The sequence below is a fragment of the Equus quagga genome, chromosome 10, assembly GCF_021613505.1.
Source record: "Equus quagga isolate Etosha38 chromosome 10, UCLA_HA_Equagga_1.0, whole genome shotgun sequence".
Classification (NCBI taxonomy): domain Eukaryota; kingdom Metazoa; phylum Chordata; class Mammalia; order Perissodactyla; family Equidae; genus Equus; species Equus quagga.
In genome coordinates this window covers 120071961-120085881 of record NC_060276.1, presented here as the reverse complement: position 1 = coordinate 120085881, position 13921 = coordinate 120071961, and the positions used below count along the sequence as shown (strand labels likewise).

At 38.9% G+C, this 13921-nt stretch overlaps 1 long non-coding RNA gene across 1 annotated transcript; it reads left to right on the top strand.

The window, feature by feature from the left end:
* Window positions 1-369: 369 nt before the first annotated feature.
* On the top strand, window positions 370-7227 carry LOC124246199 (uncharacterized). The gene is made up of 3 exons (XR_006890411.1): window positions 370-800; window positions 970-1047; window positions 7077-7227. It is a non-coding gene; the product is annotated as an uncharacterized LOC124246199 (long non-coding RNA).
* The last annotated feature ends 6694 nt before the right edge of the window (window positions 7228-13921 follow it).

Here is a 13921-nt window from a genome sequence, read left to right as displayed (position 1 = left end):
TAGGATGACTCTGCCCCTGCCATGTGGTCATGAAGCAAGCTCTGTGGGATGACTATGTCCCTGCCACATGGACATGAAGCAAGCACCATGAGATGATTATGGATGACTATGTCACTGACACATGGACATGAAGCAAACACCTGGGGTGACCATGTCCCTGCTACATGGAAAGGAATGAATTATCCTGGGATGACTAGATCCCTGCGAGATTGGGAGGAAGCAAGCAGAGTTGTGTTTCAGGAGTCAAGAGATGAGCATGAGAGAGGAAGCATGTGAGGTCAGGGTGGGTCTGAAGGCCAGGTCAGGGGTGACCCTATAAGATTCATAGCGACTTTGGCATAATTCAGAGTGACTAAGAAAGAAGGCAAGGAGGTTCTGTGAACCCACTGGCACTTTAACAAGAACATTAGGCTGCTTTGCTTAGAACTGCTTGTGGAAGAACAGGAGAGGGAGAGAGAGGTCATTTAGGCAGCCATGTGGTCATTCAAGTGCTAGCCCACAATGGCTGTAATGAGGCCGGTGGGAGGCTGGCAGCACTTGATGAGGGATTAGATGTGGGGTGGAGAGAAAACAAGTGAAGGAGGACTGTGAACGTGGGGCATCCCGTCAGACGTCCAAAGACAGAGGATGGTGGCCGAGAAGTTTTCCCTGGGAAGACTTTGGCATTTTACAAGTGGCAACGAACATCACAAGATTTGTATGTACGCAGTGGTCAAGATGGCTGTTTCTTTGGAACACTTTTGCACAGGCAACAACTTGAAACAGAATGGCTTTGGAAAATATTGGACAGTCTAGAAAAGGTAGAACTTGGAGCCTTTGCATTTTAGTCTGTGCCAAACTTTTTTGTTAATACTTTATGGAGAAGTCAGGAAAAATTTCATTTAGTCTATTTTACACAAATTATTAAGAGAAATCTCTGAAATGTTTATTTTAAAAATAACAACTAACTTTTTTTCTCTCTTCTTTCAGAAAATAAACAACCATGTTCAACCAACTGCTCTCGTCTTTGAAACAACTGTCTTGTCCATTTGGTGTCTCTCACTAAAGGTATAATATAAATGGAAAGTCCACATAATGTTTAAACTAGACTTACAATTTAAAGTTATTTATCTTTTACTTATTGATCTCTAGTCTGTAAATGATAAGAAACTCTATTAGACTCAGAAAATTGAACACAGTCCCTGCTTCCTGGAATTTAATATTTAAAATATTGATGATTTGGATAAGTTTATTAGAATTTCTATATAATATTGTTCTCTCTACCAGCAGTTCATGGAAATGCATTCAAAGTCAGATCTTTTAATTCTGCTCCTTTGTATAATCATAAACACTCCTGGAAGTGAAGAAAAAATAAACGGTCTTTTATTGAACAACTTTTTACAGGGAATGCTTTGTAGGAAATTTTCATATATACATGGAGTTTGATTTTAAAAAAATGATCTATGCAGAACATTTACGGGTATTTTATGCAATATAGACAGTTATCAAAAATGCAATGTTTAATAGAATGAAAGAGGGAAAATAGTAGAAAATTGTCCATTTTTGACTTCTTAAGGAAAGAGGACTGGAGAAGCTATTTGAATTACAATAAAAAGAGGTTTTCAATTTTTTTTTTTTGAATCAAGAATAAGCCAAAGCAAGCATTAGGTGTTTTCGTGAACAATATTCAAAAGGTGGAGGAAGATCTATTGGAGTTTGGGGAACCAACTTCCTTGAATAGAACATCCTGTGTCAGGAGTGAGATTGAGAACAGCTGGGAGTTGTTGGTACTGGCCGTTTGGTGAGATTACTTCATTGAAGATTTTCATATTCAATATAATCTGTAGGCTTCAGGGGAAACGTGGAGAATTATGACAGGGTGTTCATATTGCCGCATTCTCTCTGCTGAGTGTTGTTCAAAGACTGGTGGTCTGCCCCCAGAGATGTGGACATAATTGCCCACAAGATTGACTGTTATTTTCATGTGTATATACACAGGGATGAAAATGGTGAAAGAGTTTTCTGATTGTGTAGAAGTTTAATGCTAAGACCTACTGAGCCATAGCAAAACATACATTCTTAATCCTAATGCCCAACGCAAAATAGCAGTTTTACAGATTTTGAAGTTCTTTTTTCCCCTTGTCAAATAAATTCAGCCCTGGTCTTGTTTGCAAAGATAGTTTCAATCCACGCTTTTACATCCAGCTGTTCAAAGATGTTTGTCATCTAGTAAGCATGTGTGGGCCCAAATAGGACCAAACATTCTTCTACTTTTACTTGACTCGGGGTAACCAAATTGATGTAAATATACATTTAATGGATAGATGCTATGTTGTCATTGAAAGGGGAAATCATGTATTCTTTATAGATTCCATAAAAGAAAAATCCTCTTATAGGCTTGAAGGCAACATCCTTATCTAAGCCAAGATGTTGTTACCAGAATAATTTGTTAGCTGTACCAACTGGTCAACATTTAACCACTCTTAGTTCTCTACAGCCTATTATCTCTATGACAGACGCTTAGTTGATTTCTGCTCAACCTCAGGTTTCAGCTTAAATATCACCACCCATTATTCACTCATTAGTCACTCTTGATGGTTTAACCATTTCTTTAGTCTTGCCAACATGATTATGTGGTTTAAGAAATATGTATTTGCTATATGTGGTTATTTCATTCTCCTGAATCATTTATTCTGTTATGCTGCTTGTTTATTTTGATCATTCCTCTTAACTAAGAGGAAAACAATAACAAAAGTTTCTTCAGCACATATTTCTCTCCAAATATGCCACGTTTCTCTTTTCTTCTTGCAAAATTCCTCAAGAGAGTTGTTTAGACTCATGTACTTTTATTTCTCCCTTCATGTCTCTCTTGAATTCATTCCATAGCCTAGGGCAGAATGTGGCTTACATAAGGAACATATATGAGCTGATATATGAAGAGAAGTTTGCCCATGACTGACCAGATTCCACCCACATTTCAATGACTTTTCAGTGACCTCCACATGGCTAAATGCAATAGATAATGTCAAGTTCTTACTACATGAGACATTCTCCAGCAGGCATGCCATGTGCCACCTCTGAGAAGAAACTTTAAGTGTGATTGTGGGGTTCAGTACAGACTCCTTCCTGTCCTTTCTCTTTGCCAGGAAAGTGGGCACGTCCCACATACAGAGCTATTCCTCAGCTTGCACCTTGCAATGAGAAAACATGGAGCAGAAGCTTATACAAGCTGCAGCTTGCATGGCCAGGAGGTCAAAATAAATACTGACTCATGTAATCCACCACTGCTGTTGGCTGTTTGATACACCAGCCAAGCGGTTGATAAAATGTCTAACGTATTTCTCACACATGATATGTCTGAACACAACTCAACACCATGTGCCCCAAACTTACCCAAGTTTAGTTTTCTGAGTCTTAGAAGTCTGCAGACGTCTAAATTTTGTGGTGTTCTTTGACTATTTTTGATCTTTCCCAACTTATCTCCAATGTGCCTGCAGATCACGAAGATTCTATTTCAAAACCTTTGCAGGGGCCGGCTCCGTGGCCGAGTGGTTAAGTTCGTGCACTCCACTGCAGCGGCCCAGGGTTCGGATCCTGGGCGCGGACATGGCACCATTCGTCAGGCCACGTTGAGGTGGCGTCCCACATCTCACAACTAGAAGGATGTGCAACTAAGATATACAACTGTGTACAGAGGGGGTTTGGGGAGATAAAGCAGAGAAAGAAAAAAGGAGATTGGCAACAGTTGTTAGCCCAGGTGCCAATCTTGAAAGAAAACAAACAAACAAACAAAAAAAACCTTTGCAGGAACCAAACACTAGTCATTAGTGATACAATTTCCACTCAGACCAACTACCACCCTCTTAGCCATTGCTCTCTTCTTTGACAAGATCCCTGAGTGGTCTCCCCACTTCCCCTTCACTCGGCCCAGGTACTGTCAGGAAATCTCCCATATAATCTTGTTCAAAGTGTAAGTTAGAGCACGGCATTTCTGGATTCAAAACCCAAAAGTGGCTTTCTATTTTGATAAGAGCCCACATTTCTAAAATGCTTATATGCCCACTGACAATTTTCCCATCTGTATGCGATTTCACAGGTGTAAAGTGAAGACTCAAGAGATTACAACCAATTATTATTTAAAAGTCTTAGAAATGGTCTGTTTCTTTTTTCTGATAATTTTTTTTACATCTTATCCCAATGTAACAGCTGCATTTGGTCAAGTTACCTGAACTTTCTAGACCTCTGTGTCTTCATCTGTAATTTAGAGATACTAAGGACCCACACTTCAGAGAGTGGCCATAAGAATCTAAAGAGATATGTGTAAAGCATTTAGACCAAGACTTCGTATATATCCTCCCATTAAATTAAAAATATTTTCCAATTTCCATTTTATTTTTCTTGGATTCATCTTTTAAAAAGAATAAATTTCTAAATTCCAAATGTATGAGTACCTTCTAGTTCTCCTTTGGCTTATGATATACTACTTAACCGCACAATAATCTGTAGGATTTTACTCTTTGTAATTTGTGAGACTTCCCTGAACTTTCAGCAGATAGAAAATTTTGCTTTGCTTTTTAAAGTACAAGCATTCTTCTGTGGTTCTGCACAATGTTTTAGATATATTAATGAGTTCAACTCGATGAAGTTTGTTTTCCAAATTGTCTATATCTTCAGTGACGTTTTATTGAAGATTCCTATCAGTCCGGCGAGAAGTGTGGTAAAATCTCCCACTCTAGTTTTGGATTCATAGTTCTGTCAATATCTGCTATGGTGATGTCTGGATTTCGTGTTCATCACATACACTTTATAAATGTTATACCATCCTGATGTATTTCATCTGTGGTTACTGTATAGTGTTTCTTTTTTTTCTTTCCTCTTGCAGTTTTTGTTATGTTCTCTGATATTACTATAACCATAGCAGCTTCTTTACATTTAGTATTTGTTGGGTTTTTATTAATTTTATGCCAAATGTGCACACAAGGTGTTCTGGTTCAGAGATGCATTTCTTATTAAAAGGCTCACAGCAAGTAATAAAGGCATTCTTCATGTCTCAGGCCTTATGCACTGGGGATTCAATGAGAAACAGGTCAGTTGCCCAAAGTGAGCAGCCTAACGCCCTATAACTTCGGGAGCAGGAAAAGATACTTTTCTCTGAGTTTATAGGGGAAGGAGGCAGCTGTCCCCTGAAGAGGTCCCCTTACTCCAGCTGTTTGGAATGTAAGTGAAATCTCACCAGGAGCCTGAAAACTCCTGTCATTTTTGTCCCCTACAAGTGGTTAGAAGGTCATGGGATCACTCCTCCTTGAAGTATAAATACCCTAAGTGGACACCAGTCCTCTAGGACACTTGGGGCTTAACCCGGGGGTGAGTCTGAGCTCTAACCACTTGTCTTTGGGGGAGATAAGAGACGTTTTATTCTCCTAGTTGATCAGAGCAATTTTTCCCTTTACTAGAGAAACAAATGTCCACACATCTAATCCTTATGGTATATGAAAATGTTTCTTGGAGAAATGAAAGCAGACATTTTCTAAATTTGTATTATATACATCTCAGTGTCCTGGGGGCCTAAAGTAGTTTATTACAGGAGCACTCAGCAAGCCAGGGAAGTTTTATTTCTCCACAGGTTTTTTACGATTTTCATGGTATATTCCTTTTCAATCTTTCTGATCTTTGTATCTAAGAAATATGTCTGGTCAATAGCATATATTGGACACTTTTCATCCAGTCTGGCTCTCTTTGTATCTTACTTGAGACAGTAGCACATTTTAACCAATTTTATTACTGTACATGTAGGTACTCACATCTACACACATATATATTGTATAGATAAAATATAGGTACATTATATACTATAATATATAAAATTGAATAGGTTTTATATATCTATACACATATAATTTCATTGATGATCTTTGTTAGTCCATGTTTTCTCAACAAATTATTTGTCCATCTTTTATATTCCTTTCCAATAAAACCAGGAGATATAGACAGTTATTAATCTCTCTTTTTTTTTTAAGATTGGCACCTGAGCTAGCAATTGTGGCCAGGCTTTTTTTTTTTTCTTCTGCTTTACCTCCCCAGATCCCCCCTGGTACATAGCTGTATATCTTAGTTGCAGGTCCTTCTAGTTGTGGCATATGGGATGTCGCCTCAACGTGGCCTGACGAGTGGTGCCATGTCCGTGGCCAGGATCTGAACCAGAGAAACCCTGGGTACCCGCAGCAGACTGCATGAACTTAACCACTGGGCCACGGGGCTGGCCCCTATTAATCTCTTAATGATATGCCTAGGGATTATGGCATGTTATTGACCTATCAATGTCTCATATTAACTCAATTTTTACTGTCAGATAATACAAGGGTATTAAGAAATTTACCTATATCTAATTCAAAAACATCATTCTTACATTTATTTTAATTATATAAACATATTTAAACTCATAATGTCATTATCAAATTTTTATCTCAATATTATTTTGGTTTTCCCTGGTATTTGCCAGTCACATTGATTTTTCTTCCTTTCTTCACCTTCAAACTTTTCTCTGAGATCCATTTCTTCTGTCTCTGTTTCCCTAAATATTGGCACACTAAGACAGATTCTCTAGATTTTTGATTCTGTGAAAATATCTTTATTTCCCTTTCAATTTAGTAAGTCAGTTTGATAGTAGACTATTTTACTGTATCATTAAGATTTCCACTGTTTTTGTAGAGAATTCAGCGATCCATCCTGTAAGTTCCTACTCTCCAGGCAATCTACCCCCTTTGAACACTTTTTCTCTCAATATATTAAGATTTCCACGTAGTGTTCGGGTGTGCCAGTTTTGCTCAGATAGATCTCCGTGTGGATCTCTTGTCGTCTGCTCTTCTTGGGCTGTGGACCGCTTCTTGAGTCCCTAGCACGATATCTCCCTTCAGTATTGGAAAGTCCTCGCCCTTTACTGTTTCAGATATTGCTCGTGCACCATCTGAGATTCCCTATCCTGCTAGTATTTTAAATACTTGCAAGCTCAATTTTAAACTATATTCTCTTTTATCCATTCCCCTCTCTATTGTAGTCCCATTCTTCTGATTCTTCGTGTTTCATTTTGTCCATAATAGCAATCTTCAAAATAGTCAACATGTGGAAGCAACCCGAGTGTCCACCAATGGATGAATGAGAAACAAGATGTGAGATACATCCCATGGAATAGTATTCAGCCTTACAATGGAGAATATTCTGACCCAGGCTACAACAAGGATGGACCTGGTAAACGTGATGCTCAGTGAAATAAGCCGGTCACGAAAAGACAGATACTGTATGATTCCATTTACATGAAGTCCCTGGAGGAGTCAAGTTCATAGAGACAGAAAAGACAACGGTGGTTGCCAGGGGCTGGGAGAGGGGAAAGGGGAGTTAGTGCCGACAGAGTTTCAGTATTGCAAGATGAAAAGAGTTCTCGAGATTGGTTGCACAGCAGTGTGAATGTACTTATCACCATTGAACTTAAAAAATGGTTACGACTGGCTGGACCCATGGCCAAGTGATTAAGTTCACCTGCTTCGATTTGGGTGCCCGGGGTTTCACCATTTCGCATCCTCGGCTTGGACTGGCACGGCTCATCAGGCCATGCTGAAGCTGCATCCCTCATAGCAGAACCAGAAGGATCTACAACTAGCATATACAACTATGACCTGGGGGGCTTTGGGAAGAAGAAGAAGAATAGAAAAAAGATTGGCAACAGATGTTAGTAAAGATGCCAATCTTTAAAAAAATGGTTAAGATGGTAAACAAGTTCCACGTATTTTAACAAAATTAACAATTTTTTTAAAAAGGCATCAGAGTTACTAGTCCCTCTTTCTGAAATCATTTATACTTATACTCCTTCCTCCATTTGAGATCTCTACTTAAATGCCCTCCACTACCCTCTGCCTGGACCATGTGCTATGTTTCCTTATAACTGTCATCAACACCTGCAATCTTCTAGGTTGTGAGTTCATTGGCTTATTTTCCGTCTCCCTACTTGGGAACAGAAGCTCTGTGGACCAGTACCTGAGTGGGTCACTGCTTTCTCTGCTACAGGCCAGAATAATGGCCTTCCTCGGGCCTGGGCTCAATAGGGAGCTACTGAAGGCACAGCAACCTTTGGGTTAGCACTTGGGAAACTCCAGGCTTTCTGGACAGCACACATGAGGGTGAATGACTGCAGTGCTCTCTGCTGTAATTTCCAGTAATTAATTTACAGAAATCTGAAGACACCCCTTCGTCCCAAAGAGAAGGGGCTAGTCTCCTAACACTGTTACCAGATGGCCACAGTTTGGACAGGGTTATCAAGTGGGGTCCTTGAGTGCACATGTATCCTGCTAGGAAGGATTTAAAAAGGAGCTCTCATACATTTCCACTCTGATATCTTTCTGCTCATAGTAGCTCTTTCTTCAATTGTGGGACTAGCTAATATTGAACCATACCTCAGGGGCAGGGGGGAAGCAACCCAGAATTCATTGAAATAAGTGTTGTGATAAAGAACAGTGCTCAGTGGCATATCACCACAGCAATGCAATGCTCATCATTTGCCAAAATAAATGCACTCATTGAGACCCAAATAAAGAACCGACACACACTGACTAAATTAAAACAAATGCATGAATAGTGGGAGAGACACTGGCGTCTTTCCTTCAGGCAGGATGCTGCCCCCTCTGACACTTGCAGAAACTCTGGGATATCTCCTCTAGTCCTGCCCTTTCACCCACTTTTATGAGGAAAACCTGCCATTCTTGTTTCTTGCAGTTAGAACAGCTATCGGATAGGGGGTCACAGAGCTTTGCCATTTCTCTTTCCCTCTCTACGTGGATGGATTTGCGGGCTTTTGTGTGGCTTAATGGGCTTACAGGAGGCACAGGGAGGAGAGAATTTCTGGAGAGAAAACTGCAGGAGGAAAGGCCAAGAGCCGTGCTGCCGCCGTTCACATTTGGGGGTCTGAGCCTGCCCCTTCTGTGCCTCAGTCCTTTGAACCTCATATTGTCCCCTAAGAATATTAAGGTGGAGACTAAAAAATACGGACAGTAAGAATAATAATACCTATTATTACGGTGTGCAGTAATGAGTGCGTGCGACTTTGGCTATGCAAGGCAATGCCTAAAATCCCCTTGGAATGACACAGTGGGATGTGGAATCCAAGTGATTACACTTCAGGAGATTTTCCTAGGGTGCATTTTCAATGGGGGTGATTTTGCCCTAAAGGGGCAAAAAAGTGGTTCTTCGTGGGTGAAAAAACTCACATTCTTGTATCTTCCAAGCCCAGATATCCATAGTGCACATAACCATGTATACAGTTATTTGTTGTATTAAGATTTCATGGAGTGGGTGCTGGTTAAAAAAACGATTTGAAAAGGCTGCTTGGGTGGGGGTGGGGGTATGATGGTTAGTTTTCTGTGACAACTGGACAGGGCAGTGGAGTAACCAAGCTTCTGACAGTTGTTGCATTGTACTAGCCTTAAAGATGAACACCAAGTTCATTTAACTTTGAAGAAACTGACCATGGTAATATTGTCCAAAAAGACCCTTATTTTATAGAGTGATTCATTGGGTTTCTTAAAAGATAATAACCTGATAAAGATGTGTTTTCACTAGGTTCAGTAAGCACTCTTCTATGAGCTTTCCATAGATATGAAATTACCTAATATTCATAATAAAGTCAGAGGTATGGACATACCCAGGACAATCCCAACCCTCATCTCTAAAGGGAACTTCTAAATGGTGTGCCCTCCAGCAAGGCCTCTCACCCACTTCTGAGCCTGGGACACAATGAAGATCAGAGGTTTTCTCGACAGTATCTTGGCATTTACATTTGTGGTCGACATCTCTCAAAGCCTAAGACAGAGATCTTTGAGTCCTTCCACAAGGAACTGGGAGCAGATGTGCTGGGGAAGAAGGTGACTTGCTTGAAAATAATCTGGGAAAAAGTGATGGACACGGTTTTTTCTAAGAAGGGATGAATATCCATGAGGTGCATGTCACACGAGACATGCAGGCTTGATTCAAACAACCCTGCAGCCAGGTCCTGAACATCTTTTCTAGAAGTGTGGGAAAAATGAGTAATGTGCCCAAGGTCTGAAAGATCTTCAGGATACATCGCTGCCAACCAGGATGCTTATTTTCAGCGTTACAGAATGATCTCTTATGATGACTGACAAATGGATTCACCACATCCACAAATAATAGTATATAAAGAGGTAAAAATTCAGAATTTCACCCATAGGTAACCCCTTCTGAGCTCCTTCAGAAGAGGAAACAACTGCCAAAGAGATGAAGATTCTACAGTTCACCTTTGGACTTGCTCTGGTTGGCACTGACCAGATACCTCCATCAAATGAAGACCTCGCAAAGGAATCTGAGAAGAAGGTCACCTGTGTGTCTGTGTGTGCGTCTGTGTTTGTGTGTGTCCCTTTTGGGGTTGTTTTATGTGTATACAAATTTATGTGCACCTAAGCCTAGCCATCTTCCTCCAACTCAGAAGCACTCTATTAATTGGCTGCTTACACAATCCTGCTGTACTTGTCTTATATTGTCTCTGTATTGTCTATATTATCTATTAATTGGATCCTTATGCATTTCAACCGTACTTGCATAAGATGGAGAACAAGCCAGAGAATTGCTGGACTGGAGTTCTGCTTTGATAACAGAACTGAAACTATTTCAGAAATATCTCTATTTCTCGTTTTACAGTTGACTTGGGTTTTTACATTATTTTATAAATCCTGCTTTGTCCAATAATGATAGACAGTGCTGGTGGAAAAAGAAAGGAAAACTCATAATGGATGATGTCAGAGAAAATAAAGAAGAATGACTGAAATTTCTTTTTAGTTTTCTTTTTAGTTTTCAGGAGAATGGAAAAGGTCTTACATAGCATTCAGTAATAGAGTGAAGATCAATGAGAATGGACCATTAGAGAAGTTTGTCCATAGCGTTGATTTTTGACACTGTAGACAGCATTATCAACTTGAAATTTCTGACCAGGTAAGTAAAAATAACACAGAATAAAATCACTCATAAATGTTCAACCCTGAGAGAAGGTCTTTGTTACTTGCATGTTTGCACTGAAAGATCTTGATTATGTTCAAGAACGTGACTCTCTGAGTTGTGTGCTTGGAAGAGTCTTTGAAGTGGTGGCGTAAGTTCCACCACCATCCTCTAGAGAATGTCCTGGAGAATCTCATGGAGAGCAAAGTGGCACGGTTGCTCTAATGGAACCATCTCATTCAAAAAAGAGGGACAAAAGCAGCCAAAAGGGTATATTTTCCTCAAACCCTACAGATCCTGACCACTAGCCTGAATCTTTCATGTGGAATTTGTAAAACGTGGTTCACTTCTAGGGGAACTGTGTTCCAGAAGAGTGTGAGCAGGTGGATAACGCAAAATGATCTCTTCCCTGAAGAACTTACTTATAGCAATTTTTAATCATTAATAAATTCATTAAAGCCTTCATTGCTTCAAGGATTATTTATGGAATGCACACCATATTGCAGGCATTTTATTAAGAATTCAAATGACTTATTTCACTTAGCATCATACCCTCTAGATGCATGCATGTTGTCACCAATGACAGGGTTTCGTTCCTTTCCATGGACGACTTATTAGTTGTTCCATGTATATATATACCACATATTCTTTATCCATTCATCTATTGATGAACACACAGGTTCTTTTCATATCTTAGCTATTGGAAATAATGCTGCAGTGAACATAGCAGTGCATATATCTTTTGAATTTATGTTTTTGTTTTCTTCAGATAAGTACCCAGAAGTGTAATTTCTGGAATGTATGGCAATTCTTTCTTTAAGTTTTGGAGAAACCTCCATGCTGTTTTCCATGGCGGCTGTATCGATTTACATTCCCACTAAGAGTGCACGAGGGTTCTCTTTTGTCCGCATCCTCACTAACACTAGTTATTTGTTTTCTTTTTGATAACAGCCATTCTGACAGGTGTGAGAATGTGGATTTGATTTGCATTTCCCTGATGATGAGTGACATTGAGCATCTTTTCAAGTGTTTGTTGGCCATCTGTATGCCTTCTTTGGAAAAGTGTCTATTTAGGCCCTCGGCCCATTTTATAATCAAATTTTTGATTTGGGGTATTATGTTGTATAAGTTCTTTATATATTTTGGATAGTAACCCCTTATCAGATATGACATTTGCAGGAATCTCCTCCCATGCAGTTGGTTGATTTTTTGTCTTATTGCTGATTTCCTTCACTGTGCAAAACTTTTTTTTTATATAGCTTCATTTGTTTATTTTTCTTTTGTCACCCTTGCTTGAAGAGATATATCCAAAGAAATATTGCTCAGACTGATGTCAAAGAGCTTTACTACCTATGTTTTATTCTAGGCATTTTATGGTTTCAGGTCTTACATTAAATCTTGAATCCATTTTGAGTTTGTTTTTGTATATAGTGTAAGAAAGTGGTCCACAACCATTAGTCTCTCCAACAAGGGTAAATATTCCAATGTGCTTACTTAGGGCTTTTTTTAAACATATTCTTAAAATTAGGAATCTTTTATATAAATACATGTATTTTGAAATTTATATAAAGTTATAAATTAAAAAAAGAAGTGAAATGAGGAAGAGAAGATGAAGAAACTTTTTTGGGGGGAGGCTTTCATTGGTCAAAACAGAGTCAGGGATAATGATTTTAAACTAATAACAATACTGACTGTGAAAATCGATAATAATAGCATAAATGATGTGGAAAGAGGGGACCAAAAAATGAAAAATGATGACAGTGTGGGAGACTAAGCAGTTATACCAGAAATATGACATGTGTAAGATGCTTTTGAAGGTGGAATGAGCCATTTTTATTTTATTTTTTTAAATATATTTTCAGTTCAGAGTGTTGCACTGCCTTTCACTTTTCCATAAATGCTAAGCATGTTCCCAGGAATCTATCAGAGTTTTTTTTCTTTAAAGGAAGTCTTTTTTTTTATTCAAGATTGGCACCTGAGCTAAGATCTGCTGCCAATCTTATTTTTCTTATTTTTTTTTCTCCTCCCCAAAGTCCCCCCCGGTACATAGTTGTATATTCTAGTTGTAGGTCCTTCTGGTTGTGCTATGTGGGACACCTCAGTATGGCCTGATGAACGGTGCCATGTCCACGCCCAGGATCTGAATTGATGAAACCCTGGACTGCTGAAGCAGTGCTGGCAAACTTAACCACTCGTCAATGGGACCAGCCTCACATGTAATTGTTATATATATTGTGTGCACAAAATTTCCATATATCATATACGCACATCAGCATTTTTGCATGTTTGATTTTGTGTGTGTGCAGTGTGTTTGTATACATGCAAGTGACTTGGTGTTTACTTTTCTTAAAGTGTTTTCACATAAGAAGCTTCTGTTTTGATTAAATTAAAACCATAACATTTTTCTCGTGTTTGTTGTTCTTTGTTGTCTATTATATTATCTAAGAGATCTTTGCCAGCGCTGTGAGAAGTACTAAGGCCTGTTTTGATAGCTATACCCCTCAGCTTCGAGAAAATATTTAAAGCAAGGGCTTGTATTTTTCCTCCTTCTCTAAAATTTTGCATTTCTCTATGTTCTCTTGGCTTTAAACACAACCTGTTTCGTATCTTCACCTTGTCTTTGGAACTGCTGCTCTGACACCAGATGTCAACAAAGACATTCTAACCACCTAGAGTTCTTTGATCATGGACAACATATTTCTTCTCCTTTAAAAGTTACAGTTGTTATAGGCACTCAAATAATACCTGACACAGGGTTGTATGAGGGTGAAACAATGGAAGCCTGAATTATACATCAATTTTTTACTATTTTTACCAATGAACTTAAAAGTGCTTTAGTTTTGAGGGTCAATGAACAATGTGTTGAAAAATTGTTGGGGGTAAAAAACAGAAGGAAATGCTTACATTAGAGATTGTCAGTATGAGTGTTTTACTGATGAAAGTGTAT